We start from the raw sequence: 7,310 nt of genomic DNA, 5'->3' as shown, positions 1-7,310 counted from the left end.
GACGTGAATGTCCCCTGCCTTCGTATTGTAGAATACGTTCAGCAGGGGTGTGCGGTGCTGGGGTAGGCCCAGCTTGTATTTGCGCTTCCGCACAAGCGCGGTTGTATGTTGCGGCCAACAGGGTGGCCTGTTGGTCATACCAGATGTAGGGGTCCATGTTCGGGGGGATCACAGATGCGTACTGTGATAAGTCGTGTCCGAACGTTAGGGATGCACCCCTTTGCGTTGATGTGCCGATATGGCCCGGATTCGGTTCCGGTGGGGTACTCCCCACATTTCCTGTGTTGGTGGGGAGTAGATTATCCCCTGTAGTATTGTTTTGGTGATCAGTCATGATTTTGAGAGAGGACAAAGGATGATCGAAAAAGTGCTAAGAGTAGCGGTGGGCGCCAATGATGAAACAATGGTTAACCGGGCAGGGTTAACTCACTGGTCTCGTCAAGAAAGGTTAATCCCTTCCTCTCGAGGATCGCTGGCTGGATCACCGGTGGGTTGATCTCCTGCACAGGGAAACAAACCGTGACTCGTAACAAGGAGGATGGGGTGGGGGGTGCTCCTTGTTACCACTCTCCGGCGTGAGAATCAGTAGTTTGCTTGGGAAGCAAAGTAAGATAGTAGTAGTAGTGAGAGAGTTGTGAAGAGATACCTCAAACCTGGTTTGGGGTTGGTATTTATAGCCGAGGAGTGAAGGAGGAGGTGGATGGATAGACTGACGGCATGCTGCACCTTTGCAGGTGTGTCAGACATGTCGGCCGTTGAGACGACGCCACATCAGTCTGTCGCTTCCGTAGATCTGACAGGTGACTGCCATTGGTTCCACTTGCACTGTGGTGTCAGTCCCACTTGTTGAGCGTATAGGATGCGGTGCTAGCCGCATCGCTGTCTGCGGTAACATCTGATGTTATCGCGTCTCTTGCTAGTGATCAAGAAATACGCGAGATGCGGTGCTGGCCGCATCGTCGTCTGTGGTGACTGTTGCTGTTATCCAGCTTCCTTGTATTGATAGAAGTGTTCACTGGACGCGGTGCGAGGCCGCATCGCTGTGAATACTTCCGTTTTCATACACCAGATGTGATGCTATGTCGCATCACTCTACCGTTCTCATGTTCCATGTAAGTCCTCCTTCGTTACTAGATAGATTGGATTCACCCCTTGTGTCGATGCGTTCTCGCATGGGCACAAGTAGGTTGTTAACTGGTGGGGGTTTTGATAAGGGTAATGGTCACTCGCGGTCGATGCTGACGCGAGATCTGGGACCATACCCCTTCAGAGTTGCTCGTATGTATCACAAAAACCTTCATTTACTATAGAAAGGACACAAATAGATCAAGAAAAAAACATATTTAGTGAGAGATTTTGTAAAACTTTTTTTTGGTTAGTCACTATTTTTTTCGAGTTATATAAAAATTTCTGGCTTTATGTCACAAATTAAAACACATCCCATATTTATACAAATATCTCATTTTTGAGAAGTATTTACGTAAAATGATTAAAACTAAATGCCTATTAACTAACATGTGCCTATACAACAGAATTGTTCATGTCAAAATGTCATATTGACTCTGTTGAATACCATCCATCTATTGCACCTGTGAGATTTTGGTGAAATCGAATTTAACATTAAAACACTGCAAAACAATTTTCCAAGTATTTTTTTGTATCTAGAAAAAATTTAAAACTAATATAAAAATTGTTAATAAGCAGCAAGAAAGAAAAGAGATTGCACACAATATTGAACTCCTTTATCAGCTCTTATAGATAATGGTGAGTCATGTAAACAAAATCGTCTCGGTGGTGTAGTCGGTTATCACGCTAGTCTCACACACTAGAGGTCCCCGGTTCGAACCCGGGCTCAGACATCTTTTTTTCAAATTTTGGTTTACTGACCAAGACATTTCTTTTTCAAATTGGTATTTACTTGATTAAGTTCAAAACACCCTCACCAACAATCTCTCCTTGAAGAACAAATACTAAGGGGTGTAAAATTAGTTTTATACCGTGACCATCTAAAACATAATCGGATTAGGTATTTTAATTGAGTAACCCAAATTACATTTGTGTTCCTTTTTGCAAAGGCGAGTTAGATTTTTGTTTACCGCAAAATCTTCAAACTAGGGAAACCAAAATTCAAAACTAAATACTCAAGATGAATCGGTACCGAACGGAATTGTAAATCGGAAATTGCAAAGTATTTGGCTAACACCCAAACGTTTATTATTATTCAAGAAACTGACTCAAAACTTGAATTACAATCACTAATACCCAAAGCATGGTATTTATAATCTAAACACTCCTATTAGACTATAACTACGATTGCTAATAAACCTATTATTTTGGACATGATAATTATAACTAAATAATTAAACCCAAACATATTTAAATATTCTATAATTATCCACTCCATGTTTCCTCGCCTTGCACGCAAAGAAAGCTCTTTTATTCGAAATTTCTAACAATCACCCCCGGAATTTCGAACTCGTATCTGACAAGTCTTCAACTCCAAGCTTTTCGGCCATCTCCTTGAACTTGATCTTCCCAAGAGCCTTCGTCAAAATATCCGCTTTTTGATCAATGCCACTAACATGCTCGACCACGATATCTTCACAATCAACACATTCCCGAATATAGTGAAACCGGGATTTTATGTGTTTGCTTCTTCCATGGAAAACCGGGTTCCACACGAGAGCTATCGCCGATGTATTATCAACACGTAACACCGCCGCTTGAATTTTCTTGTCGAGTAATTCACCAATTAATTCCTTTAGCCAAACCCCTGACACGCGGCTGCACTAGCCGCCATATACTCCGCCTCACACGATGATAAAGCAACTGTACTTTGCTTTTGAGAACACCAAGTAATTGGGGAAGACCCAAAATAAAACACGTGTCCCGTAGTACTTCTTCCATCGTCCGGATTTATGTTGTGACTACTATCACTGTAACCGACCAACATATTTTCTCCTCGAGTATAGGTAATGCCATAACTAAAAGTACCTTTTAAATAGCGAAGAATTTGCTTAATGAGAGCTGCATGAGATTGCTTCGGGCAATGCATGTATCGACTGGCTACTCCGACCGAAAACGCCAAATCTGGTCGAGTCTGTAAAAGGTACCGGAGACACCCGACAATCTTTCGATATCTCGTTGCATCAAAATCTTCTTCGTCTTCAAATTTAGAAACTTCCACGTTCGGGTCTATGGGAACACTAGTAGGATTGCAGTTAATCATACCGGCTTCCGTCAGTATTTTCTTTGCATACGCCTCTTGCTTAATTTTTATCCCGTCCTTGCTCTGCGACACTTCAATTCCAAGATAATAAGTAAGCCTTCCCAAATCCGAAATTTCAAAGTTTTTAGCCATCCCGCGCTTAAACTTCATAATAAGTTTCAAATTTGAACCCGTCACAATTAAATCGTCCACGTACACACCGATTAATAAGACGTCCGTTCCAACGGTTCTTCGGTATACGGCTTGTTCTTGCGAGCACCGGTGAAATTTCATATCTAATAAAATATTATTTAATTTCGTATTCCACGCACGTGGAGCTTGCCTCAACCCGTATAACGCCTTTGATAATTTATAGACTTTACACTCTTCGCCTTTTTTAACGAACCCTTCCGGTTGAACAACATAAACTTCTTCTTTTAATTCGCCATGTAGGAACGCGGATTTAACATCTAGATGATGTAATTCCCACCCTTCATTCGCTGCAAGAGATAAAAGTAACCGAACTGCTTCAAGTCGAGCAACTGGCGCGAACACTTCGTCAAAATCGACTCCAGGTTGTTGAACATAACCCTTCGCCACGAGTCTAGCCTTGTGTTTATTTAGTGAGCCATCCGCCTTTCTTTTAACCTTGAAAACCCACTTCAAACCAATCGCTTTTGCACCACGCGGTAACTCGGTTAACGACCACGTATTATTTTTATTAATTGATTCGATTTCTGCGCGCATTGCTTTCATCCACTCCGGTTTAGATTTTGCATCGTTAAAGCGAACCGGTTCATCATCCGTAAGCAATAAAAAATCTTCATCAATAGAACTCGAATTTAAAACATAATCGTTAAAACGTACCGGGGTAACCGTGTTTCGGTTGGATCTACGAACAACCTGCTCGGGAGTTACGAATTTATTCGCATCCGTACTACCACTGTTGTCACACCCCAATTTCCACGTGTCTCACCGGTGGGCCCGGTGGGGGATTACCGTGACGTAATTGGTAACATTATAGTCAAACCACACAATATATATGAATGCACAGCGGAAGCATAAAGATAATATATTTCAACGATAAGTGTAATATCAATGTATCACCATTGTTGAAATAATAATCCACAGGGGATCAATAAAAATAACAAAAGTATTGTTCAACAGACTTCAGGCATCTTAAGCTTGCGAGATTTCTAATGATGCTAAGGAGAAATCCCAGCCAATTACGCCTAGTACCTGCATTTAGTCTTTTTGGGGAAAATACGTCAGTTTACACTGGTAAATACATTCAACCGACACTTTTCGTAAAATGTTTAATAAAATTGGTTTAAATGCACAAGGCACAAACTCTTTATAACTTGGGATAATTGATAATCAAATCTTGTAAAGAATTACATGTTACTATGCGTTCGGCCGCCCGAGTCGTGTCGGGTTAAAGATTAATAGACACACCACATAGTGTAAAACCGTGGCGGGTAACCAACGGCTACACTTTTATAGTTATAGACATAATGCCGGGTGTACGCCTACACCGGGATGTCAAGGTCGTGGCCATTCATAAATGCTGCCAAGGATATCCGGGACATGGTCATTAAGCCCCCAAAGGCGTTAAGCCAACAAAACAAGTTTTTAAACGGGTCACATTGATAATACCCAACTACAAATGAGTTGGGGTCAATCGCCCGACCAAGCGGTATTTTAGATACCGTAACCCAAGCCCGTATAACGGAAAATAAGTTAAAAGTATTTACCTTTGCAAGTATAATCCTTAATTGAATAAATCACAGATAGCTTTTACTGGTCTCCTATTCTGGAACGAAGGTTTTAAAATAACCTATTAGAATCCTAACGGGTCTTTATATTGGCCGTAGCCTAGACCGGTCAGTTTCAAAGGATAGATACGGTTTAATCGCGTGAAAGGCGAAAACCAGGAATGGAATGTGATTTTGACCTAACAAGCTTGAAGACTTGTTTTATAGGGGTATAATAATCACATTCTGTATTTTGGGGTCAAAACAATATGGTTCGACCCGTATCGGCTAATTTATGTAAACTAGTTACATAAGCCGAACCGTGCGCGCAAAAGGCGCAACGGGTAACCGTAAGAGTCCTACACTTGTTTCCTAAGTCAATATGCCTTAAAGAGGTTGTGGTATCAGTAGGATACCTTCCGTGATGCCCGTAACGAGTTTAAGTTCATTATACGCCCCGTAGGGGTTTTTCGGTCATTTTAAAGACTTTTAAAGGGCTTTCTGAGTTCTACAGGAAATATGAGTTTCCCCGAACAGTTTATAAAGTCCAAAATAATTTATTTATTATTTAAAATCAGTAGCAACTGAAATCGGGTCAAAAGACCTTGTAGAACTCGAGTTATGGCCAAAAAGGGCATATTCGGTATTTACCGAACCGATGCCATAACCGCAGGTTATGAGCAGGTCAAAAATAAATAAAAATCTTTAAAAATCCCAAAATATTATTTTACATTAATGTGTAAAAGGTTTGGTGATGAAATCTTGGTTTAGATAGGCGTTATGCTAATTGCGCCGTTTATTACAAAAGTTTTCTTTAATTGCGCTATTTAGCATAACTCCTATTCTAGACCTCGGATTAACGTGAAATTTTAGGGACATGCTTAGAATTCAGTAAACAAGGTTATGGCCCTTTCACATGTCTGAAATACTTGTTTTAATTTGAAAAGGGCGTTACGGTCAACTTTTAAGCACTTATCGGAAAGGTGTAAAAGACTTGGACAAACGACGAACCGGTCACAGAGGGTGATACCATCATGTAACCTGGTCCTAAGAGAGTCCTAAGGCATATCTACATTACACTAAAACGGGTCAGAACTGAAGTCAAAGCAAAAGTCAAAGCTTTGCGACTTTCGGCTCCGAACCGAGTTAATATAGCAAATGGCTGGATCAAACAAGCTTAGACGTGTTAATATACTTATCATGTTTTATGGGTGTTCAAACAGGTTGCATACCATCTACATTACAGGTTATGCAAGAATTCGCAAAATGACATTTCTGTTGACTTTTTCTAAGCATGTTTGACTCGATATTTGAACTAGTTAGAGTGGTGATCAGGGGGAACCCTTTTAAGGGTTTATTATCCACATAAATACCAACCTATAACTACTTTCAATTCGAGATATGACTGAGCCATTGAGGACTAACCTCGAAGTCAAACCGTAATTACGACGGTTTGATTTTTAGCTACATAACTAAGCAAAAACTAAACCACAAAAGATTGAACGACTTACAGAAGTCCAATGCAGGTAGGAGAAGACTTGAAAGTGTTCTTGAGCTCCAGATGTGATCAAGAAGGTGTGAGGAACATTGTTGCAACATTATGGCCTTTTATAGGCAATGAGGATCACTAAGATCATCACACAAGGGTCTACAAGGCTCCCTTGATGATCAACAACTGTCCCTCAGTGCTAAAATATGATTAGGGGTCGCCCATATCTCTGGAAGATCTTGGCATTAATGTTTTACCGTTTAACACAGCCAACAGCCAAATTTCTGTCGCTGGGCATTGCTTACGGACCGTATGGCACGGGCCTTGCGGTCTGTAAGCCTTAGGCGGAAACACTTTTACCCCTTCACTCCCTTACGGTCCGTAAGGCATGACCCTTACGGTCCGTAAGCGATCATCAGTGGCAAAAAAAATTAACCTTTCATGCATTGAACGGTCAACTTGAAATTAATAATTTTGATGGATTGCCTTTAACCCATACTTGACCAGATGTCTACCCCATTATGCAATATGGGTTTGTAAGAAGGGTGGGCTCTTGGCTAGTTATTTGTCTTGCATTATTTTCTTAAGACCCATATTAACAATTTGGATACTTTTGATTATTATTAATGACCCGATTAAGATTAGGTGCTTATAAATTTGCTTGAGGTCTCGGGATTTATAATAACGAAGTCGCTCAGAGGTATAAAATTAACATGTCGACATATTCGAAAATCCTACCGCATATCTTAATTTAATCCGGGTTTATATTATTTTTGTCGTATTCGACACGTGTCAATTATTTATTGGACACGAAATTTCGAGGTGTTACATCCTCACCCCCTTAAAATAAATCTCGACC

At 40.7% G+C, this 7,310-nt stretch overlaps 1 non-coding gene across 1 annotated transcript; it reads left to right on the top strand.

Moving 5' to 3' along the window:
- Positions 1-1,785: 1,785 nt before the first annotated feature.
- Positions 1,786-1,859, top strand: TRNAV-CAC. The gene has a single exon. It is a non-coding gene; the product is annotated as a tRNA-Val (tRNA).
- Positions 1,860-7,310: the final 5,451 nt, after the last annotated feature.

The sequence above is a fragment of the Helianthus annuus genome, chromosome 9 (assembly GCF_002127325.2).
Source record: "Helianthus annuus cultivar XRQ/B chromosome 9, HanXRQr2.0-SUNRISE, whole genome shotgun sequence".
Lineage (NCBI taxonomy): Eukaryota > Viridiplantae > Streptophyta > Magnoliopsida > Asterales > Asteraceae > Helianthus > Helianthus annuus.
This window is presented reverse-complemented; position numbering and strand designations above follow the sequence as displayed.